Source organism: Xenopus tropicalis, chromosome 3, assembly GCF_000004195.4.
Source record: "Xenopus tropicalis strain Nigerian chromosome 3, UCB_Xtro_10.0, whole genome shotgun sequence".
Taxonomy (NCBI): domain Eukaryota; kingdom Metazoa; phylum Chordata; class Amphibia; order Anura; family Pipidae; genus Xenopus; species Xenopus tropicalis.
In genome coordinates this window covers 111,019,186-111,045,849 of record NC_030679.2, presented here as the reverse complement: position 1 = coordinate 111,045,849, position 26,664 = coordinate 111,019,186, and positions in this window count along the sequence as shown.

Here is a 26,664-nt window from a genome sequence, read left to right as displayed (position 1 = left end):
GGCAAACCGACCGCTACAAAAATTACAAATATTTTGATTTCTGCCATCTGTTATGTGGTGCATAACCCAAACATTTGACTTAGCTTTGTCTAATACACTTTTAACTAAGCTCTAATGTATCATTTTACAGGAATAAAAGTTGCTTCTCTGTTTGACATGGATCCCACTGGGTCACTTTAAAGGACACATGTTTGAAATTATTTTTTACATGAAGTGTATGTGTTTCACACATTTGGTTAATAAAATAGTATTTAGGCTTGTTTCCTGGGCTAGTAAAAGTGGTTACAATGTATTGCAATAAACTCATGCAGCTGAATGTAGTTCACACTAAAGTGAGGGTCTCACAGCAACCGTGTTTTGTACATAAAAGCAGAATGTGACTTATGGAATATTTTAAGAAAAAAAGCATTTTAGACATCATTTTAAATAAACAGATAAAAAAAATTGTTATTAATCCTGAAGGAAATTATAAAAAAATGTATTACAAGGTACCTAACAAAGCAATAGCTGCCAAAAAAAAGAATATCCTGTACAAGCACCACCAAGCTGTGTGGGGCAATGAAGAAAACATTGCTATTGGTATTGTACTTGTGCAAGTGTAGGTAGGTACTGATGATCTTACTGGTATGTGTGGAGTTAATAGAGTGTTCATTGGCTATATTTCATTGATCTTACAGGCATTTATGGAGTTAATGGAGTGCTTACTGGCCATTTTCAAGTGATCATACAGGCATGTGTGGAGTTGAGTGCTCATTTCTGTGATCTTATTGGCTTTTCCCAGGCAAATTCAGGTGACTTTGGAAACCTAAAGCAATGCATATGTTTTCGTACATTATTGCCAGAGGGAAGGCATTGGAGAAGATAAGTCGCCTGTGCTGTTGAAGATTTGTCTCCGGCGATTAATATTCTTGTGTCTCAGGGCTCTTGAAATTTTTGATAGTCTTATAGCATGGTGCTCCTTTACTTTGTAAAACCACAAATCTTATGCTTTCAGTATAATAAGGTAGATCACATACCTTAGTCCCTGTGAAAAATGTATAATGAAGTAGCAGAATTCCTAATAAATCGGATAAAAGTGAGTGTAGGACTGGCCAGACCGTAGTTGACTTTGACGTAGTTGGCCAGCTTGAAGTATATTGCAATAAATGGACAAACAATATGTTTTGTTTAAAGGAGATGGCATTTCTTGGTAGCTTAAAGAAGAACAAAGCCTACATTGATGAAACTGCCCCAAAATATTCACAATCAACCCCTTCCTTTTTTCAGGACTACCTTAATCGAGCACACCTCCCCAGAAGACCAGCACTGTTTCATCATTTGCAGCCGCCATTTTAACGCTTGTCATGTCACTTTCTCACAACTTTTTTTGATATTTGACATTCTTTCTCCTATAATGCACTAAAAGTCTTAATGTCCCTAGAATATTGATTTAAATTTAGTTAGAGGCCAATTAACCTGCCTGTATAGTATTTTAAAGTGGTAGAAATCCCACACAGACACAGGGAGAACAAGACCCCAGCACTTCAAGGTAGACACTTTACTCATTGAGCAGTGTGCATATAATGCCTCAGATTATCTGCCTGATTGAATACAGAAAAGTATATGAACACAATAAGGGACAAATATACATCTGAACATTATGGGGCATATTTATTAAAATGTGTCTGCCAACATCACCGGTGATGTTGCCCATAGTGACCAATCAGCAATTACATTTGAAAGATCACCTACAAGTCAGGAAAAAAGCAAAGATCTGATCGATTGCTATGGGCTACGTTACCAGTGATGTTGGCTTGCTCAATGTGATAAGTATGCTCCTAAGTATGTAAAGGCCTGAGGGGATATATAAAGGACGGCAGCTATACAGGTATATCCCTTCTTTTTAGATTATGAACTTTTTGAGAGTCCCTGCAGGGTAACAAGCTCGTGTGTGTTCTGGAAGTTCAGGGTTTCTTTAAGGAATTGAATTACAGGAGGAGGAGTATGGGAGTAAGGGTGGCAGATGGTATCTACTCTTTGTTCAGCTGGAACCCTCTGTGATGCCAGCCTGTTCGCTGGAGACTTGTTTGCTGAAAAAACGGATGTTTTAGACTTTTTTTTGCTGAAAAAGTCATTTTTTGTTGCCATTTGTTGTTGCTGAAATGTCTTTTACACTTAATAAACAGGTTGTTCCCAGTGACCCTGGCTCCCCCAAAAAACTTCACACGTTGAAAACAAAAGGCATAAAAAGTCAAGCAAAAGCTAAATGGTTTAAATAGAAGGTTAGCTTTGGGAATTAAATGGTATTAATGTTGGCTGAATTATCTGAAGCTATTATTAATTACAACAAGGCCAATTAAGCAGTCAAAAAAGCAATTAGGCAAGCATCATTTGAAAATAAAAAGGGTATTGCTGAGAAGCATGTTACAAATAGTGTGTGGAATCCTTGGTATCAGAGGCAGCTATTTTTGTGAAACCACCACAAAATTTCACAAAAAAAACATGAAAAAAATCATGAAACGGCAAGACTTCGTCAAATGCATTGAAGTCAATGGGCATTTTTTGCTGCATTTTTTCTGATGCCAAATGCAGTCAGTGAGTGTCTTTTTCTCACTTTTTTGTGCCAAATGCATTGGAGTCAATGGCCTTTTTCTTTGGCGATAAGTATGTTTTGTTTTTTTTCAGCAAAATAAACATGGTAAAAATCTAGCTCAGATTTGCAATTTTTTTTTGCCATCTCTAGTTTAAACCAATAAGGAACCAGTAAATTAATTTCATTTTTAAATTTGACATCAGGTTCCCTCAACTAAGTGACTTGAGATATTAACGTTGCTAACCCTTTTCAAGCATCAGCATCACTAGCACCTCAGCCATCTCACATTACAGCCTCTCAAAATATGCACCCAATGAGCCTAATGCCAGTTAATCTACGCTCCTTCATGATCACTATACTCTGCTCATTCTAGTGCTACATAAATAAGATATGATGATGATTAAAAAATATTTCCCACTTCTGTTGTAATTAAACACATGTTTACCAACAAATGTATAGGGTTTAAGATATTTCCAAGTGCTAATGAAGCTGAGACTATCAGACAATAGTTGGCTTGAAATTATCAATTTCAACACAACTTTTAGGATATTTCTGTTATTTTCACTTACTGCAGATATTCTGAACATATTTATTTTGAATGAATTGTTCTGTATGTGTCCAACTGGCGGCCCCCCACCTGTCTGGCTGCTTTGATGGCTTACCTTTGTGTCAACTTTAAATGGTATCAGTACTGGGATTAACTGGCCCCCTGCATGGTTCTCACCTCAGATTCAGGCTGTAATCCCTATGTATTGTTTAAACGTGTAATCCCCTGTGTTTTTCACACCTTTTAGTTTCTGCATTGTTCACCCCCTGCAGTGTTCACACCTCAGGCTCAGGCTGTAATCATCCACATTGTTCCCCTGTTCACACCTCAGACATTGTATGTAGTGCCTGGGCTATGCTGCCTGAGTATATGGCACACACAGACAGCATAGGGTAGGCAAAGTATGGCACATAGGCAGTATAGGGCATGGAGGGTATTGAACACACAGGCAGCATAGGGCAGGCATAGTATGGCACACAGGCAGTATAGGGCAGACAGAGTATGGCGCACACAGACAGCATAAGGGAGGCAGAGTGCTGCCTGTGTGTGCCATACTCTGCCTGCCCTATGCTGCCTGTGAGAGGTGAACCTGGCAAGGATTTGTTCTGGGAGTTTGTTAGTAGTTGGAGACAGCCATTAAATGGTCCCTAAGGTGTGTAATTATGTTGCTGGGGGTTGCTGTGCTATCCACAGGGGAGGAGGAGGCATATGGATTTAAAGGTGTATCTTAATATGACATATTCATATATGAAAGAATTATATGTTGATATTCCCGCAGTGACGACCAAGCATTTGGGTTTTGGCTGCACTACCACCATTTTGATAAAATGGGTGTGGTTTGAAGTGGGTGTGGTTCAAAAAAGGGGAGTGGCCAAAACTGGCTTCCATTAGCGGCCCTCCACCATGTATGCTAGAGAAATTCCGACCCTTGGCACCGCAGAAGTTGGACAGCACTGCTGTAAATGAAGGTACCTGGAGCTCCGGGGACTATCAGCTTTACCAATGAATCTTTCATATGACTCAATCTACAGGTGTGGATCCTTGCGTATGTTGGAGACAGGGTGTTGTAGGACTGTATCTCTCAGGATAAACAATAAAAAGGGGCATCAGTGGTTTTTGAACTTAAACAGTAAAGCTTATGTATTACTATTTGTTATTTTGCATAGAAGTCTTCAAGAAAGCCAGGTATAAGATACTCACAGATACAGCTTCAAGCATTCAGTACTTTGCCCCTCAGGGTCAGACATCAAACAAGGGATTATTTTAGCTCAAAGTGTCTCTCCCAAATTTAGGTATGCCTCTCAAGTGAAAACTCGGCAAACTCACACTTGGGCCCTACTCTGGGCTGTATGCACCCAAGATTCTAATCTAACTAGGTCTCCTTGATGGAGCTCAGACTGCTCGTTTATCTAGCCCTATTCCAATTTAACTATAGACACTTTATGGCTGTAATACAGACATATCCATCTAGGATGGATTAGAGCAGGGATCCCCAACCTTTTATACCCATGAGCCCCATTCAAATGGAAAAGTGTTGAGGAGCAAGCATAGAAAAAGTTCCTGGGGGTGCCAATAAGTGCTATAATTGGCTATTTGGTTGCCCCCTATGTGAATTGACAGCCTATAGAATCAATCAAAACTTGCCTCTAAGCCAGAAATTCAAAAATGAGCTCCAACTTTGAGCCCCTAGGAGCAACATCCAAGGGGTTGGGGAGCAACATGTTGCTCACTAACCACTGGTTGGGGATCACTGGATTAGAGCATGGGGTACATGCTGTCTAAAAAGTGGAGTAAAGCATTAATGGCGATATTGCCGAGGGCAACCAATGCCATTCGATATACAGTTAGGGGCATATTTATTAAGCTGTGTAAAACAAATTTGCTAAAAAAAACAGTGTAAAAAGCTGTGTAAAATAAACAGAGAAGATCGCCATCTGAACACCAGATTTTACGCCGTTATTTTATGTAAGTTCTTTCGGAAGAAAAAACGTGTAAAAAAATTACGCCAATTTTACACTGTTTTATACACAGCATAATAAATATGCCCCTTAGAAAACCAAAGCAAAGCATCTGATTGGCTGCTATGAGCAACATCACAGGTAATGTTTCACTCTACTTTTTATACAACATGATAAATATACCTCTAAATATCTGTTTACGTTTGGTACCCAAATTTACAAATTTTTCTTTTTGACTCTCCATAACCAGAAAATGGTAAAGATAAACACTTGTACATTATATCCATACTAACTATTTAAAATTTACAAAAATATTTTGAAATCATAGTAATTTATGTGCTTTCACAAACTATATGGAGGTGGCCTATACAATATATGTGTAATGCTTCCTTTGTGTTAACCACACATTATTTGCCAGCAGCTGTCTGTCCATGTGTTTAGAATTCATGATTCCCCAAAACTTAAATATCACTGACTAAAATGAATCACACAGAGAAAAAAAAAAGATTGCCATTGACCTTTAGGAGGTATTCGTTAGCAGCTTGTTCCTTGATTAAATGTAACTAAGATTTTGGAAGTGCAGAAGGAACCCACATGCTAACAAGCCGAGGTGGCAGGATCTATTAGACTAAAATTCTTATTCAAAGCATGCAGCAGGGGAGAAATAATTCAGTGTCTGTGCTTTATTCTGGATAGCCATGTTATTTTTATTTATGAGTTGATGCAATCTCTGCTACAAAGGCCAAATAAGTCATTTTTGAAATTATATCAATTGTATCTGGCACATAATATCATTCACTTACAAAATATGGTGCTACAGATACTTTTTATTAGAAATGTACTGTATTTAGAAAACACAAAAGCTCAAACTGCCAACAAAAGAAAACACTGAGCTGGTTTTAGTTTTCTATCTGTGTGCAATGAAGAAACACATCTACATATTGGAGACAACAAACAGTTGTGGCCTGAAAAGTTCTGGAATACAACCTCCTGTAAAGCTTTAGTGTTTAATTATAGGCAATCCCCATACAACACAACAGGAGATAGCAGAGTATATCTGGAATTCCCAAGGTCCCTCCTATGTGCCTTGGACCTTAAAGGAAACTAAGCTCCCCTAAACCCCCTGATACCCCCCACAGAGTACGGTATATCCCATTTAAGTGTTCCTACTTGTAAATCTGTCATAAACATGCAGAAGGGCTCAGAACAGTTTACAGGCGCCATCTTCTGACACTTTGCCAACACAGAGCCTACAGAATCATGCGCAGTTGAAGCCAGGTCCATATAAGCAAAGAAAATAGGGTTGTCACCTCTGCCGGCTAAGAAAGCGGGGCAGGGGGTGACTTCAAGGGGGTGGGGAGGAGGTGGCTCTGTGACATTGTGGGGCAGGGGAGAGGTGGGGCCATGACTTCAGGGGGCGGGGCTATGATGGGGTCCTAATTAGGGAAACCAGGCAGGAGGTTTTGACCTGGGCAGCCCTTTCCGAAAACCGGGCTGTCCAGGTAAAAACCAGAGAGGTGGCAACCCTAGTAGTGAATGAAGAGCAGAAGATGGTGTCTATGAACTCCATTGTGCAAGTAGTGGGTCCAGTGGAGGCCAGTTTAAGCTACTAAATGTGTAAGATAAACCACACACACATTCTAGACACATTTCACACACAGGTCTACTGTACTGTTGTTAAAAAGGTTATTCACCTTCAAATTAACTATTAGTATAACGTAGAAATGATATTTTGAAACAATTTGCAATTGGTCTTTTTTAACATTTGTGGTTTTTTGTTTTTTTTTAATAATTTAGCTTTTTTTCAGCCGCTGTCTGGTTGCAAGGATCCAAATCACCCTACCAACCAAGCAGTGGTGTGAATGAGAGAATAGACTTTGAATAGGAGAGGAATCAATAGAAAGTTAAAAAATAATAATAATGATAATAATAATACAATTATATCCTCTCAGATCAATAGGTCAGTAACTGCCAGGGTCATTCTATAACATACTAAAAGTAAACTTGAAGGTGAACTACCCCTTTGTGCAGTAATGACACAGTGTAACTAGCAGATTAGGGTTTTCTAGATACTGTATAAAATATTTGGTCGCTTGATTTCTTTAACTGGAGTTCATTTATGTATGGGCTGTACAATATTGTGCTTGGGGTGCCTTGTATTTTAGCAGAAACGTTTGCGAGTACTGAAACTTAAGTCTAAACTATGAAGTTAGACTGTCGAGGTTGGAGTTGTTTTCTCTGGAAAAGAGGCGCTTGCGAGGGGACATGATTACTCTGTACAAGTACATTAGAGGGGATTATAGGCAGATTGGGGATGTTCTTTTTTCCCATAAAAACAATCAACGCACCAGAGGTCACCCCTTTAGATTAGAGGAACGGAGCTTCCATTTGAAGCAGCGTAGGTGGTTTTTCACGGTGAGGGCAGTGAGGTTGGGGAATGCCCTTCCTAGTGATGTGGTAATGGCAGATTCTGTTAATGCCTTTAAGAGGGGCCTGGATGAGTTCTTGAGCAATCAGAATATCCAAGGCTATTGTGATACTAATATCTACAGTTAGTATTAGTGGTTGTATATATAGTTTATGTATGTGAATGTATAGATAGGTAAGTATAGGTTTGTGTATGCTGGGTTTACTTGGATGGGTTGAACTTGATGGTCTTTTTTCAACCCTATGTAACTATGTAACTATGTAAACCCAAGACTTGGTTACATCTGTGAGTATAAATTGCCCCTTTATCTCTTATGTTTTCCAGTGAATGTTACAGGAATAGGACAATTCAGTCTGTGTAGTCCATAGGCCAGTGTGGCCCCCTATATAGTGATTCCTTGATTCAAGACAAAACCTGCACATCTCTATTTCAACTTGATGTGGAATTAAATGTATAGACTATCCATATCTAATACTTCAAAGTACCGTATTCATTCTAAATGCCTTCCAGATGTTTTAACATATCCCTTATGTATTGTAAATAAGACAGGAGTGTAAAAAAAAAAAAAAAGATCTTAAAAGGGGCAGTATATACCCTTGTTTAATATCAGTTCAGCGAACAGGATTTGTGCCAAACATTCCTTTTGCCTATTGTTTTAATCATGAAAAATCTAGGGTTTCCGGGTATAGTTTTTCTTTAACATTAGATTAACTTGCCACCAAAAGACCCAAGTGATTTCAAGTTATGTGGAAATTTATACACCAATGGCTGTAATAAAAATATATTTAGGAATAGTTTTGTTCTATGCTATATTGTCATTCTTTTAATAGAGATTTTTAACACTGTGGGTGCATAGAAACAGGCCTTCTGCTAAGTGTTTCCCTTTGACTGTCAGTCATTTGGTGGCCTTTATGCCTCATTACATCTGAATCCCTCTCTCTAGAATGATAAATTTAAATAGCATATTCTACTAAGAACAAAATGGAGAAATTTGCATTTTCATATAAAGTGCAAGGAAAAACAAGAGGAAAAAGTTCTTTTGACATGCCATGGCTTATGAATGTGTTTTAGGAACAGAACTGAGCTTTTCAAATGTGCTCCTGCAGCTGAAGGGTTAGATATACTTTTGCTTTGATAGTTACTAATGCTATAAATTAGCTTTTGATGTACATTTTGAAGAAGCTCATGAATTAGACATATGAAGCAAGCTGTATGACTAAATTAGAATTAAACTGTGTCCCTAAGGGTTAAAAGCACATGAATGTGATACATTTTCAGGGCTTCTAACATTTTAGAAGTAAAATAAAATGGAAATAATATTTTAAGCATAGACCCTTCTATTATTAAGGACATATACTATTAAAAATCCCTCTTATTGTTTAACCCATAATAAATGTGCCTCCTGATTTAAAATTAGACTAAGTTGGCACCTGTAGAAAAAGCACCTTGGAGCTTCAACACTTTGGAACCTCTCCAGGCTGTGTCTATGTAACACAAGAGCAGAAAGTATGCCTTAATGGTCACTCAACAAAAGCACAGTGAGATTTGTGTAATCAGTTACAGCTCTGTCCTTATAAAGGCAAAGATATAATGTGGTTTTCTGTCTGTCTGTCCACAAGCTGGGATTGGCTGGTATCCTACAACACAAAGCTGTAAATGAACAGCCTAGGAACACAGATGGCTGGCTTTAGTGATGAGCAACATTTCTGAACAGGCACAGAAAGGGAACCTGTGAATGAGTTATCACCTTTTAGGTAGACTTTTACTAGTCTGCAGAGGGTAATGACATCAAGCAGGTGGGGAAACGGTGGGTCGGTTATGTCATAATGTGGGGAAATGGAAAGATCTTTGGCATCAGGGAGTGTGGTTAAGCAGCAAAAAGCTTTAGGGAGGGTAGGAATACTGTAGATGGGCAGTTACAAATTTACCAGTAACTACATTGCTGGTAAATATGTAATACCAGCCCCGGCTCTATCTAGTGATTTACTGGATAGGCAGGTGAAATAATGGCTGGGTGGCAACCCTACACAGGAGATTGTAGTGTGGGGTAGTTTCCCATGTGGAACCCATCAGACTTTAGGGAGACTAGTGTTAAGAACCCAGATCCCAGTACACACGGGACAGACACCTGGTGGAGGTAGCAATACAGAAATGACCGAAATGTATTGTGATATGATGATCTGCCACATTCAGTACACAAAGTAAACTTTATTTTACAGCAAACTACTCTTCCTTAAAGAAACACTGGTGCCCAAAAATTCCTTTGAAGTGTGTGTGATTTCTAGTTCATTCTTAAGACTATGCAGCTATGTCTTCTGTCTGAGGAGATCTGTAGTGCTATAGATGCATTTTCATTAAATTAGAAAGGCTAATAGTTAATATGATTAAATCAATCAAGAGAAATAATTTCTCTTGTAAAAATAAATGTATTTGTCCCACTTTGTGCCATATCAAGGGAGAAATGAAAATGTTGTGTGTTGGCACACTTGACAAGGATGAGGAGCAGCTAATAGGATTCACTTAACCAATTTTATTGAAAACAAACTTTTTTTGATGTATAGTTTATGAAATAAGACAGATATACTGTATAATGAAATAATACAGTGTGCTACTTAGATGAGAAAGCTTTGGAAGTTTGCATTACATTCCATAGCGGGTTGGCAAACAGCAATAGGTTAGAACTTGCTCCAAACAACTCTTGTGGGAGATTTCAGATAATCCTGTACAAAGCTATGATCGTGTTCAAGATCCGTCTTATCACAACACATTCCTTTTGTCTGAAGTGTATGCTCTTTTATTTTTTTTATGGTTTTAAATTGATATAATACAGTTAAATTGGACATGGAACGATTTGCCATTCCAAAAACAAACAAAATTTACTGTGTGCTTGATGTACTTGCAACCATAAATAGCCATGATAATAAAAATGAAAAAGATTAGCAGATGTGGGCAATAGAATACATCCAGAAATATAAAAACAATGTGTGCTTTAAAGGCACAGGTTTTAAGCAGCAAATTGTTTGCATCTATTATTCCATTAATGCATGGATACCAACAAATTTCTTGACATGATTGCTCCAATAATTGTTTAAAAGGCAGTCCAGGTATGGGATCCCTTATCCGGAAACCCGTTATCCAGAAAGTTCCGAATTACGTAAAGGCCATCTCCCACAGACTCCATTATAAGCAAATAATTTTAATTTTTGAAAATGATTTCCTTTTTCTCTGTAATAATAAAACAGTACCTTGTACTTGATTCCAACTAAGACATATTTAATCGTTAACAGAGGCAAAACTATCCTATTGGCTTTGTTTAATGTTTAAATGATTTTAGCAGACTTAAGTTATGGAGATCCAAATTACGGAAAGACCCCTTATCTGGAAAACCCCAGGTCCTGAGCATTCTGGATAACAGGTTCCATACCTGTATAACCCCTTTTTCAGTGTTATAGAATACTGAAAATACATTCTATTTCATTTAATAATGAGTTTAAAAATCAAATTTAAATCATATTTCCATTTTTTTATTGTTTATTATAAAGCAGTAACAAAGATTTGTTTTGCTTTTCCACTTACACATGTCTCTGTAATTAGCAACTCCCTTGTAATTGTGAGTTTAGCTAAAGATAATGAGCTCTGTATAACCAGCCCCTTCCTCCCCCTTTTATTGTGAATGTTTTGACTTACAGATACACAAAAGTTTATTATGCAGGGGGGATTTCTGTGAATTGCTGATTAGCTATATGGCATGAACCAAACATGGAGTAGCTTTAATATCTCTACCTGCCCTGTTTAATTTCAGAAGCAACAAAGGCCATAGATTTTCTTTAAGGAAAACTATACCCCAGAATAAATAAGTAAAACATTACCAGTGATGTTGCTCATAGCAGCCAATCAGATGTTTTGCTTTGATTTTCAAACTTAAAATCTAATTGCTGATTGGTTGCCCTGGGCAACATCACCAGTAATGCTTCACTCCACTTTTTAAACAGCATGATAAATTTACCTCATAGAGCAGGGTGCAGTTCTTTCCATTCTAGGAGAAGCTGGGCAGGATGCAAAATACCAGAGACTTTGCGAATTGCCTTATATTTCATAAATACCTCTGTTACATAGCATGCAATTCAACTTTATAAGGGAAACACATTTCTGTGCTGATGGTTTTTATTACATAAATGCTGGTCTTGCTGCCCCTCCATAGCTATGGCTCTTCTAGCATATAATTTACAAGTACTAGAAATCCTTGGCATATCATTGGAATAGTAGTGGAATCTGTATGAAATTCAAAGAAATAGCTAATAAAAGATAACGATTAGTAAAGAGCAAATTTTTTCACTTCAAATTGGGCGCAGTCACGTCAGAATGAGCAAAGTTGCACCAAAATGGGTGCGGTCACGTCAAAATGAGCAAAGTTGTGCCAAAATGGGCGCGGTCACGTCAAAATGAGCAAAGTTGTGCCAAAATGGGTGCGGTCACGTCAAAATAGATAGAAAGTTGATCGTGACACCCACGTTTCGTGAATTTTCTGGCGAAGCCAAAGAGGACAGATTCACTCATCACTAATAACGATATACAGTATAGTAGGGTGGAAAGAGAAGGAAGTTAAGAACAGCCGTTAGTTGCAGTGGGCTTTTACTGATTATACAAAACACACCAATAGATTATGTGCAACTTTGAAACATAAGTCTTTTTGCTGCAGATGTAGGTTCCAGAACACTGCTCACCACCTGCACTGTAATGTGCCCATAACAACTTCGTCCCACAGTGCTTTATGTGCTCAGCATACATTCACTACACTTTCGTTTCTCTCCATCCGGCACACTACAGAAACTCGGATCACGGAATGTAAAATCTGTAGCTCGCTAGCAACCTGCCTTTGAACATATGCTGTAACTTTGCAACAGACTGTTTTGTCTTTTTATAGAATGCACATGGTAGACATTTTGATAATATTTGTGCAAATATTGATTTAGATTGGCAGTTACAGATGTTATTTATTTACAGAGCACAGTTCTCATTACTTTTGCCTTATTTAAAAAATATCAGTTGAAGAGTGAATGAGATTTACTGTGGTGGATCAACATTTCAACAAATTTTTCTTTTGGGGGGGGTATCAAATATTAATTGTAGTATATACTGAATTTACAGTAAATAGGGACTTAATTGAACTCTTGCCCTTGTTTCTTTTTTTTTTTTATTGTTGTATATAGAGCATTTAATTATTTATCAATGGTTTCCAAGAGAAGAAAACGTATTTTATTGCGTCTGCTTGATCTGCCCAAGGCTCATATCACATGCTGCTGGGAGCAACAGGAAATCACCTGCAGAAAAAACGATTTGCCCGACATAAGGAAATGTTGTCAAAGAGATCACTAGAATATAAACAAAAGCAAAACCATTACCATTTCAGAAAAATATATACTGGGCAATAGGTGTAAATTTCATACCAGGTCTTGACTGACCAATTTAATATCCAGTAGAGCAGAAACAATGCCCCAGTCATCAACAGGGCTCCTGATAAAATACATGTATATACTCTGTCTCGTCTAGGGCCAAATTTCATACACACTTTATAGCTGTGTATATCTTTAGCAGTCATATCTTTTGTTCTTTTCCATAGATTATGGCACTGTAATTGGTTACAGTTTGATCCACCATCTTTAAATGTGGTTATATAAATACAAGCATGTGTTATTTCATAATGACATTATGTACTCTGGGTTTTAGACAGTCAATAACCTCAAACTCTACACATCTATCTTTGGATTTACTGATATCCTGTGCAGACATTTCAATAGGTAAATATGGTGTTAAACAAAAAAAATATATAATTTCAGGCTCTCTGGCCCATGCTAGCTACCTTTTAGAAATATGTCTCTACAGAAGGGCCATTGAAGAAGGTTAATACTTTTTCTATTAAATAAATCTGTAAATAAAAGGAGAATTCTGTGGCTCTTAAATTATGACATAGATCAGTATTAAAGACTCAGCAGCCAGCATCAGACTGATCCTCATGAAGCCCACCAGAGAACTTGACATTGAGGGCCATTTGCACAAAAAGTAGATATAGACAGTGCTAAATGTAATAGGAGTATTTTTATAAATAATAAATGGCTGATGGTAACTTTCCTTGGCAAAACCTACTGGTACTCTAGAGGGCCAATCTGACTCTGGTAGCAGAACCATTTGTATAGTGTATGTTGTATAACCCAGAGGCACTAGAATGTGCAAGCCCAATACAGGACAGGGCCAGTGAGACACCAAGAAAAAAACCTGTTGGGTCCCAGTCTTTGTGGGAAGGGCTTGGGGAAGGTAGGGGTCCCTGGGGGGAGGTCCCCTGAGGTGGCAGCCCGGTGGGCTCTGCACATCCCAGTCTGACCCTGGCCCAACAGAATTACAATAGAATTACAAACAAGAATACTTTTGCCTAACACTCTACCTGTGTTGACTATATCTATAATGAAACTGGTTAAATATTGTATTCTTTTATAGTGCACATAAGCAAATTAATTCTGAATATTTGGGGGGTGGGGCTAGTCTTTCATGAATACAGTGAAAGCATTGTCACAGAATTACTACAGCACCCCCAAGTCATATTTTACCATTTGTTTATTGTGGTTGGGTGCTAGTTAAACAAGTGATTGGACTTAATTAGAAGATGTACACACAAAAAAAAATTATATAGGCATTTGTGCTTACACATTGAAACAGATCACTCTGCATATTATATTTAATTTCCTTAATGTGTCATGTTAATGTGTCATTTAATCCAGAAGGGGAAGTAGTTTTTTTATCCACAGACATTAATGAACTTCCAGCTCTTCAATAAAGTTTAATGGTCTTTTATTTTGCATGGAAAATAATAATAGTGTCATTATTTATAAATATCTTGTGTTATTGCTATTAATATTCTTCATATTAAGTACATAGTTTTCAATTACAACTGCCAACAATGATGCAGACACTGAATTGCAAATATTGCTGTAGTTAATTGCATACACAATAAATAAAAATAGTGAATTGTGTGTTTGTGTCAAGTATGCAAGTAATGTGCACACCCTATTCTTTCAGTGCAAGTGTGCTTTGCTTATTGACACATTAAGGGAACTCTGACCATACTGCCACCCCCTGACCAGGCAGTAGCTCCAAGGTTCTCTCAACGCCCTTTAGCTCCAGGGGTCCCAAGTCAATAGGCGTAGCAGTGCCTGATTTGGAACAGAAGGGAGGAATGACTGAATGGTGCTGTGTGCAATTACAGGGAAGTATGAAGAGTGAATTCTGATGCAAGTACAGTATCTTTAATGAAAGTGGTTTTAGGCACAACATGTTGTGGGGAAAAGCACACCTTGGCCACTGCACTTGCAGATATAAGTAAACCCTAAAGTCTAAAATGTACTTATGTTTAAATGTAGTCCTTGAACCCTGCCCATGGTTGATACTATTAAACATTGTACACTCCCTAGTAAATGAGTCTTTTTTATTTCAATGGTTATTTCAATTTCAGTGGTGACTTCCTGACTTCTGTCGCTTGGTGATTCATGTGTTTTTACCTCCAGCAATTCTAAGTGTTCACAATGACAAGGTATTTTTGGGTCATTTGCACTATTTCCCACACAGTGCTCTGTATGCCTTCACAGCTTTAACAACTCTGTCACTGCAAGAGCCTTCAAAAGCCTTAACCCCTGCCCCTTACAAACATGAAACCATCCTTTCACTAAAGGAACAAAACAGGTAGAACTGACCATGTAATCCTCTGGAGCATACAGTATTATAACATAGGAATGATTTTCAACAATGTTGCTCTAACCACGTGTGGGCTTGTTTGTTTTAAAACTGTAGAGATGTGCAAACCAATTTGTATTATACTATGGTTAAATGATAACCAACCAAGTAATGCATATAACATAATGACATTATATAACTATACGTCTCAGAAAGGACTTTTACATGATACTGTTTGGAGTAGAATTTATCATTTGAAATACACGACCAAGGTAAGGGTTTATATAGATCCAGCTTTTCCTTATAAAGATAGAGCAGGCGGAGAAGAATGTACATGTATCAGTCACCACTGGTTCCCTGGGCTACAGAGTCACAATTTGCCCCTGGACAGATACATAAAATCCATAATAATGTATTGCTCAGGGAAACAGAATCAGCTTGGTACAGCAAGGAGACAGAGAAGACAATAAGGAACTGAGTCAAGAAAATGGAGATATAGATAAGGTAGAAAAAGGACACAAATGTTGGAGTTATAAATATAGAAAGGCCTTTAGATGAGATGGCATTAAAAGGAGCATGAATAAAGACACAGACAAATGCAGTTCTGCAATAGGGTGTTGATCAGTGGAAATACAGTGGGTATAACTCAATTTCGTCAGTGTATGACTAAATGTAGGCACAAAATGCAATGACTTTTTGACGTGATGTAAATAAACATTTGCACTTGGGAAATTACATTGGTGTGCATGAATCCTACTTTTTTAAATGAATTAATTGGGAATACAGCAGTGCACCCATTTTGTCACCATTTGTACCCTTTAGGTACTATCGCAGTTACACAATGTGGGTCTCCCATACTTTATATGCTGGATGCAGCAGAAGTCTAATACAAAGTAACGGGACAAGGTTATTGCTCAAAGACAGGGACTGGTGCTCACAGATCATTACAAATTTGTCTACTAAATTATAAAAAGACAAAAGGATAATACAATTGTTTCATCATAAAAAAATTGTAATTCAAATTGTCTTCACCCTACAAACCCATAGTTGGCACAAAGAGGTAGGAACATAAGAACATTTAATTTTCAGTGTGAAGAAGTTCAGAAAGGATATTTTCATTCCCTTTGCTTAGGAAGCTGTTTTGTAATAGAATGTGATAACTTGCATCTGAATTAGTATTCACGCATTAGTATTCTGTTACATTTCTGTGCATGACCATTTGGAATGTTTAATAAGTTAGAGCAAGGCTGTCTGCAGCAGAAAATCAATGGTCCCACTCACTTAGACGTCAACACCAGTAACTCTGGTCTTAACTCTTATCTATCTGCCCTTTATGTAGTGTAATTGCTGCAGGACTTCGCTCTCCCAAACAGTGTAGAGTGTGCAAGCCTGACTTTGCCCCCTGAATGGAGAGTTGCCTGCATTTGGCAGCACTGTATTCATGATAGGCAGGTAGAGGAGACATATAGACATTCTGACAGTCACATATACACAGGTGAATACATTTCTTGAGAAAACGTAAGCCAATCACAATATAAGTTGATGGGTCAGTAAAATACTATTTTATCTAATGTGAAAGGGTATATTTTAATTATTAAATTATGAATCATTCCTTGGCAAACACCAGTGCTTTGTTTCATTGCCACCCCCCTCCTTGTGCCCACATACATTATATGCAGTGACAGGCAGTTTGTACTGGCACCCTAGGCAGAGGAGAGGGTGCTGCCTCACCTGTACCCTAGTTGCATTAAACATAATGAGAGGCAGAAGGTGCTGCTTCAAGGTATATTATAAACACATTGGCAATGTCATTTATAATGCACCCAAACATGGTATGCTGTATTAAGTTCATACCTTTTGCCCCTAGAAAACAAAGTAATATAAATGCATGCTTATTTAGCTCTACAGATACAGGGGTATTGTTATAAAGCTGCTGTGTAGGATAGAGCACTGCTACATATGACTTCTCATGTCAAACCTAGCCCTTCGGAAGTATTAGAGGAAGGGTCACCAGGCTAAACTATAACTTTTAGTTTATAATAGACCTATGCTAATGATATATACCTGTTAATAGTAACATAGCAAATTCCATAAGGACAAAGTATATTGGAACATTTTCATTGAGGAACTGGTTCCCAAACTATGGGGCTGAGCCAATTGGGGGCCAAAACCTGAACCTTGCCAGTCAGTTCCTAGGAGGAACAGTTTGTATTTGCTGTCTTGTATAGTAACAGAATTACTGCAGAAGTGGGTTTAACAGATTTTGCTGGCCTCCTAATTTGCACCATGTGCTTACCAACTTACAGATAAGATTCCTTATATACAAAACATGGATAACAGGTATAACAGATGTGCAAGCAGTACAATGATGATTTGCTTAAAACTGCCAGCATTTTAAGGTGTATAAAGAAACACAATAAATGTTACTCTTGCTGTGAGGAGAGATGTGTGAGCATAAACCTAATAAGAATGCCAACTAGATCTGTACTGGGATAGTCAAAGGTGAATAGAGTACATTCATTATAAAATTACTTTTTCACATTCATGGTTTCTAGGTCTTAGATATATCTCACAACAGGAACCGCAAGCTATACAACTGGTATCCCACAGTGCAGCATTGTTTCCAGCTGCTTTGATAAATAAGAGAAGGTTCAGATGTAGCCTACTTGTTGATCGCAAACTAATTCACACATACTGGCTAAACTGACTGCATTGCTGTCTCTAAGAGTCTACCTAGATATATGACATCTAGAATGTATAACAAATGATATCTTATATGTTGTATCTATGAACTGATACTATTGTCCTCCCAAAATAACTCAAGTGTTTTTGAGCCATTTCTGTTTAACTAAAGGCTGTACATATGGAAGACTGCAGGCTGCATGGTTTTCAAAACTGTCTTCAGGCCTGACAGCTTAGGTTTTCTCTATAGACAACCAAGAACATGAATCAACCACAGTTGGACTGTCATAATAATCATTTCCCTTACTGATCCATCTGTGGTTGGATTCCTTTCTGTCCCTTTGATACGCAGGAAATTTACATTGCGGGTTAGGCCTCAGAATCGATTTGAGAAGCTAGTGATTAAATAAGTTTAAGTGGAAGTTAGATTAGGTAAGAATTGGTATAGTATTCATTTATTTCCTAACAGTAAAATCCTGTTTCTATGCTCTGGCTTACTTTGCATTCAGAGATTGTGCAGAAGATGTAAATGGCAGGTAAACTTATAGTGCAGTAGGCCATTTTGCTAGTACATCATCTGGTAGGCAGCTGGGTGGCTACTGGAGGATGGTTCTCTATGCACCGATATTGCAGATCTTAATACCATATTATCTACATAGAGAGCAAAGGTTTAATAATGTAACTAGCAATTACTGCCTAGTATAAAGTGAATATTTTTGAACAAGTTATGATTATTATCCTTAAGCGTCCAACCCCCTATGTATTTATATTGTGCCATAAATTTCCTCACTCACCACTTTGCCCTCTCTAATAGGCCTGTCTCACTGCCTGACTGATAGCTTCTTAGCTTCCAAACATTAACCTATGTCAACTGTTATCTATTTTCACCAGCCTCCTACATTTCTATTCCCACATGAAATTCCCATGACCATTAATAATACTACAATTTAGCCTGTCCCATGAAATACATTATGCTTGATTTTAATTACTCATTTTATCTTCTGTAATACGCTCCTTCTCATCAATACCATTTCCAAAATGAGATAATTTCTTAAACAGTATTCTCGTGGGACATTTCATGGCACCTTGTTGGCTGTTGCTCACATGTATGTAATGTCAGACAGCGACCTGATTTGCTTTATATCAGTTGGAATTTTGAAACATTGTATGGTGCATTCCTGGTGCTTTTTTAGGCTACTGTGTGGGCTGCTATATTAAGAATCATCCAACAGTTTTCCAAATTTTATTGGAAAACTGTTGAAATAGAAATGTTTGATTACCCATTAGTGATGAGCGAATCTGCCCTATTTCACTATGCTGAAACATTTGCGAAACAGGGAAATATTTGTGAAACCTGGCAAACATGTGACTTTATTGACGTGCGTGACTTTTTTTGCTGCAACTTTTGTTGATGCTACCACTTTGACGCGACCGCAACTTTTCACTCAAGCCGTAAATGCATGCCTGTCGAAAAATCACTATTACCCATGTATCTCTCAATATATTTCTATTATGGGATAAGTGGTGCAATGCGGAGTCCGTCTTTTTTGTGGGTATATAGGACTGTCTTTTAAAATGTCATTTACAAACAAACCTGTTAGTGCTCTATAATGGGCATAATAGGCAGCAGGTAATATTTACTTATTATTGTTTGCCATAGGTTCCTGCTCCTTGGCAAACTTGGTGGGGGTCATTTATAAAATTGCACAGCTCTTATTTTTTTTGCAAATGTTTTCCCCTAAACGCTTACATTTTGCTGTGCTCACCTTTACTTTTTTTGTGAAAATGCGAATTGTGCACAAAAAATTGTACATGAGATTTAGATTTGCACGAGCATTCCCTCTGTGCGGGATTATTATGCGGAACTATAGCACTGATTTTCTCTTTGCGAATATAATTTGCAATTTGCGAAATCAGTTTAGCAAATATTTTTTCCTCCACTAAAGTTGTGGTGTAGAGTGTGCACATACATATTCGCAGTTTGTGAATATGCCCTATTTAAAAATCTTAATGTGCCAGTTTTGTCATGCTTTATAAATGTAAACACAGCAGGGCAAATATGTTCACTGTGCGAATAATTTTGCGCTGCGTGAATTTTATAAATTACCCTCAGTGTCTTTTATTAAATATAGTGGAAGATGCAAGATTACACAGGCAGAAGCTCTTTATTAATGGTGTTTAGTGATAATTAAAATTAAAACATTTTCGGCAAGTGTGGATTCGCAGCGAAATTCTGTGCTTTGCCATTGGCGAATTGTTTCTTGAAACTCCCGTGAAAATTTGCTGTCGTGTAAATAAAGGTAAGGTTGCGTCAAAATAGGCAAGGCGCCTCAGAAAGTGGTGCAGTCATGTCAGAAAAAGGCGCAGTTGCGTCAAAAAAGGTGCGTGCCACCTGCGTTTCACAAATGTTTTGCTAAAACAAAACAGCACAGATTACTAATGTTTTTACAGATATGGGAAACAATATTTACACCAGCACACCCTTACCTCCTCCAGAGAATTACTACTTGGCTGAAATATTTTTACAGATATGGGACCTGTTATCCAGGATGCTCGGGACCTGGGGTTTTCCGGATAAGGGATCTTTCCGTAATTTGGATCTCCATAACTTAAGTTTGCTAAAAATCATTTAAATATTGAGAATAAACCCAATAGGCTTGTTTTGCCTCCAATAAGGATTATTTATATCAAGTTGGGATCAAGTACAAAGTACAGGTTTGGGATCCCTTATCTGCAAACCCATTATCCAGAAAGCTCCGACAGGGAAAGCCTGTCTCCCATAGACTCCATTTTAATCAAATAATTCAGAATTTTAAAATTGATTTCCTTTTTCTTTGTAATAATAAAACAGTACCTTGTAATTGATCCCAACTTAGATATAAATAATCCTTATTAGATGCAAAACAATCCTATTGGGTTTAATTAATGGTTTTTTTTTTTATTTTTTAGTAGACTTAAGGTATGGAGATCCAAATTATTGAAAGATTCCTTATCCGGAATATCCTTGGTCCCGAGCATTCTGGATAAAGGGTCCTATACCTGTACTGTTTAAAATTACAGAGAAAAAGGAAATCATCTTTAAAAATTATAATTATTTGCTTATAATGGAGTCTATGGGAGATGGCCTTTCCGTAATTCAGAACTTTCCAGATAAGGGATCCAATACCTGTACCCAAGTTTGCCCACATTTTGCACTTGCTAATAATAAGCATAGTTAGAAATAAGCTACTGATTTATATCTATACACATAATAGGTGACAGTTTTTAAATCAAATCAGGAATAGATTTTATAACTGTCAGTTTAGGTTCTACTTTTTTAAGAAAACAAAATAGATCAACGGAATATGAACATATTTCCTTCCCTGTCTCCTGAATACAAATTTGGTTATGATAGAATGTTGTATAAATGAGTTAACCGCAGCTGTCTGAATTAATTGGGAAAGTTAAATAGGATAGGTCGTAAGATCAGAATGCAGTTTAAATAAGTACTTTCTGTGTGCTGCAATCTTTCTTTTAGGGTTTGTTTAGCTGCCTTTCCTTTTAATCATTATCTTAGTGTTCTGTGCTCTGTTTTGAGTTCAGTTCTGTTTTGTTCCAGACTATAAGAATATGCATCATGACTGTAATTGCTGGCAGCAGGATACTTTTTGTCAAAGCTTGGAAGGAATGCTGGCACTCATGATACTAGTGCACACAGTGTTTTTCTGAAATCCATTTAAATAGCTACATGAACATGCTTCAGCACTTAAGCACTCCGTCTCCCTGACTGCCTATGAACAAATGATTGGTAGAAAGAATAAGAAATGATTTAACACTGAAGACATGGAACATGCACATAATGTTAAAAGAAAATTCATAGCTGCAATGTATGTGGGAAATATACTATATGGCAACACGGTGTTAAAACAGATGTTCCTTTTGGTCTTATTTAAATACATAAATGCAAACAGGACAGTTATATTTCTGTTATTAAAAAAAATATATATTTTAATTCTAAGGAGTAGGGCACTTCAACTATGCATATGAAGTGATGATTGCTATTGCATGTAAAATTCTGGACAGGTCCATTTCAACAGCACCATGCCATAATGGTTATCGTTCAGCCCCCAGAGTATATATAATAATATTACTTACATAGCTGGAGTAAGGGAATAACTGTTATGTCAATATCAGCAGCACACTTTCCATAGATAAGAGGTGAGGGCAACAGTTGAATTCCAAGTTGGCCCGTACCTTTGTTTTATTTACATCCAGCCAAACAAAAATAAAAGTTCTTTTTAAGCAGAAAAACAAAGTCTATATAACAAACCTCACAGCAGGCTTGGCAACTTGCAGTCTTCATAAACCAGGAACAGAACCCTGGGAGTGCACCAGCTGATGTTCTAACAAACAAAAGTTTGATAGAAAAGTAACTACAGCTGTATGTCCTTTACACTGACAGTTCTGTTGAGATTCCCACTGCTCTTTAAGCAATAGCTTCCCCCTCACTCCCAGGTCTAGAGCCTACTCCCAGCCCACAACTCTATTAACTACAGGTGAGACTAATAAGCTCATATACTGTACCTGACCAGGCACCCATTTTCATTGCTGTCTGTGCAGCTTCATAGAGCATTCTGGGAGGGATATACTGTCCTTCCGTTATTTATCTTTCATCTTAAACATATCATGTTAGGAGTAAACAGAATTGAGTTTTTCCTTGGATCAATTTTCCCTTGCATTACAACTGCTTTGTAAGAACAAAATAATCTCCCCTAGCATCACTGGGTCTTGAATTCTTGAATTTAAGTTTGCATAGGGCACTATCCATGTAGGGTCTGTATAAGTGTCCCGAGGTTACTTTGTTTTTTTTTCCCACAGACCATCGAGAAAATGAAATGTGTGTGTAAGGTACACAAAGCTATATTTTAAAAGTTATCTGATTTCTATGTCTTTCATTAAATAAGTTAAAAGCAGCTGGCTGGTATCAGAGTTCTCGATTTCCCAATTCCAGATATATGATGCACCACAAAGTATGGGATCAGTCAGACATGACATATAAGGCTAATGCCACACCATGCCAAAATAGGCACCGTATGCTCCTACCTGTGCCTACACACAAATGAATGGAATACACTTGGGTGCAGGCACATGTAGCCGAAATCCACATAAAAACGCAAGAGAATGCAAAGTATTTTCAGCAAGGGTTTTTCGGCTTGCCAAAAATACATGCCATACGCATGGGGGCACATTTACTTATCCACGAATGCTCCGACCATTCGCTCGATAGGTCCAATCGTATTTTCGGCAACTTTTTCGTACCTTGCGTGACTTTTACGACGCTTGCACAACTTTTTGCGTATTTTCAGCGTGAAAAAATCGGATCGGTTTTGCCGCTGTTTACAGTCGTTCGGTACGAAAATTTCGGGACTTTCGGTTGGCAATACGATATTATCGTCACTAATACAATTTTTTCAGAAGCATTTTCATGATATTTGCGATCTTCAGAAATTTTCGTTTCCAATCCGAATTTTTCCCATTTGGGATTCAAACTCGTGTTTTGATAAATCTGCCCCATGGTGTTGCACTAGCCTAATGGGGAGTTATGTTAATTACAACAAGTTAACAAGTGGATCAGAGGAATATTTATAACATAGCTACGAGATCATGTTAACTAAGAAGGAGCTAATATCCAGCTAATTTAAATGAAATCAATGTCCTTATTAGAGCATTTGACCAACTTGTCCAATTAATGGGTAAATCCACAGGTCCTGTAGGTTTTAGGTTACTCAATGCTGATCATGTAAGATCTGCTCCAAACAATCTGTACTACTCTCATCAGCAGACTCATACTGCTCACTGCCCTAATGGCCAATGTGATAAGAGTGTTCTCATTACTATGTATACTAAATGTCATGAATAAACTGCTGTTTATAGGAATTCGTTCATTAAAATCCAGGAAAATTAAGGCTTGTAACGCACTTGAAAATTATATTGCAGATTAAAACAATTTGTGTTAGGGGAGCATCATTAAAAGAGAAACAGTAGGAAGGTGTGCATGGTCAAAGACATTAAAAGAAAAAAATTTGACCCGCAAGCTTTCATAATCCCTTCCTTAATACCTTGAATTAAAACATAACCTTTATTACATCACAAAATAATTAAAATAAAGAGAAGTGCTTAGTTAGCAGTATCAAAAAATAATCAAAAACGTAAAGAAAAAGTCAAAACTACAGAGAAGGCAGAACTATCCCACTCATGCTGTCAGTCAAATACATTGACATAAGGAGGGTAAATCTAACCACCCAGGGTATAGAGTAAGACCAACACAACGTAGCTTAGTGGAAAGTCACTATCCATTGAGTCACTACTGCATGCTATGTTCCGATGATGTGGTCATGTGTTGTGTAAGGTGGACAAGAGGAGAGAAGCAGAGGTCAGCTATTGGCTAAGCAGACTGCTTGCTGGTCATACATATGTTAACGTTTGGTTAAAGCTGTTGAGAATCAATCCCAACATTATTTGGACACAGGTTGCCCCTCTAGTGTCCCATGTCCTAGTGTTCAGAAAAACCAGAAGTATCAAAAAAGAAATAAAAAACATAAAGAATAAACTTAATTAACTTAATTCAGCTAAATTAGCCCAATCCCAACCAAATCCCCTAACCACCCCGAGTTCCCCACTGGGTGGAATTGGGTGGAAGCAGGGGGAACTGGGGGTAGTGAGGGGATTTGGTTGGGATTGGGCTAATTTAGCTGAATTAAGATAAAGGGACAACTGAGTGGGATAGTCCTGCCGTCTTTGTAGTTTTAAGTTTTTCTTTATGTTTTTGATTTATTTATACTGCTAGTTAAGCACTTATCTTTATTTTTATTATTTGGCAGTGTATTAAAGGAACAGTAACACCAAAAAATTAAAGAGCTTTAAAGTAATAAAAATATAATGCACTGTTGTCCTGCACTGGTAACACTGGGGTGTTTGCTACAGTAACACTACTATAATTTATATAATAAGCTGCTGTGTAGCCATGGGGGCAGCCATTCAAGCTGGAAAAAAGGAGAAAAGGTACAGGTTACATAGCAGATAACAGATAAGTTCTGTAGAATACAATAGTGTTTTATCTGTTATCTGCTATGTGCCTGTACCTTTTCTCCTTTGAATGGCTGCCTCCATGGCTACATAGCAGCTTATTTATATAAATTATAGTAGACTTTCTGAAGTAAACACACAACTTTTACCAGTGCAGGGCAGCAGCACATTATATTTTAGTTACTTCTATACACTTTCATTTTTTGGTGTTACTGTTCCTTTAAAGGTTATGTTTTAATCCCAATGGGAGATTTCAGGTATTAAGGAAGGGGTGGTGCAAACTTGAGGGTCAACCTTTTTTTCTTTTTCTGTTTTCTAAAAATTATATTGCAGTCTTGATAGGTAAATTATGTTATAGAGGGATGTAACTTTACAGGTGCACACTGTATGTAGAAAGGACATCTACCAACACCCTCATGCCCTGGGGTCCTGACCATCTCAGTCCATCAGTCGCCATCTGTATCAGGTTAATCACCTGATGTGTCAGGATTGTACCACCAATGACTAATATAAGTGGGGGGCATGACGTTCTCTGCAGGGGGGGCTCCCAAAACTCCACATCACTGCACCACCTTACATATGCTAAAAATATAACAAAATAGAAATATGAATGTAAGTCAGAAGGTAAACTTCAGTTAACATTATACCTTGCCCTGACCTGGTTTCTCAGCCCAGGGGAGGACTAATAAGCCTTTTTTTTATCTATGTTTTTGCACACGGCATGTTTTTTATTGGTATGGATAATTTTATTCATTTTAGTGCCATTTTATATCTGTTGTAAATCTAATATCCGTCTTGGACCAATTTACAGTGCCGTCATCACACAGAAATAGCTTGAACCAGAACAGATGAGATAATATGTGTATCTGTTGTTGGAAGTTTTTGTTCCTGTATGTGTCCTTATGAAATAATAAAGCTGTTGTAATCTCCTTTCTTTACTAGATTGCACTTCTGACCTTTCTGCTTAGGCTGGGGCAATGCTGCATCCTCTAATTTATCATCAGATGGATACATTGTCCAGATATATAGACTTAGAATTTGACTCTTGGGTTTCATTTTTATTGTATTTCTGTAGTTATTATTCTCTGGTTTTTCCTGAATTTTTCAAAATCCCCTTTACTCTTTTCCCGTTGAGTTACAGTCTAACAAGTGGATCTTTGATTATGTATCACAGGAAATATCAAAACAATTGTTTAATTTTCATAAAAGTACACTATACATGGTACTTCTACATGTGGCAAACCAGCATTGGATACTCGTGAATGACTCTTATAATCTCTTAATGTACACATCACCCGCACAACACTCTGCTCTGTAGGGTTGTAAATATGTAACACTGAACATATGGGTATCTAGTTTTATTACAATTTTGGCTTTACACAGATGCAACCGGCAAGTTTTCACATTTTGTCTCACCATGTCCAGACACCATTTTTTGAGTGTTAAATTTTGCCTCTAGATGGTGCTAGAGTGCAAAGACTTGCCAGCAAGACACAATAGAAAACCCCATAGACCATGTGCCACCTGGTAGTGAATTTTGGTATTTTCCACAGCCCATGTTAACTATAAGAGCCATAACACAACAACATGGTAAAGGAACTTAACTGCATCCGTACCGGCTACCTGTTTTTAGCCTATGATTAAGTACCCTCTAGGTACGAAATGCGTAAGGCTGTTTCTGGCTTTTTAT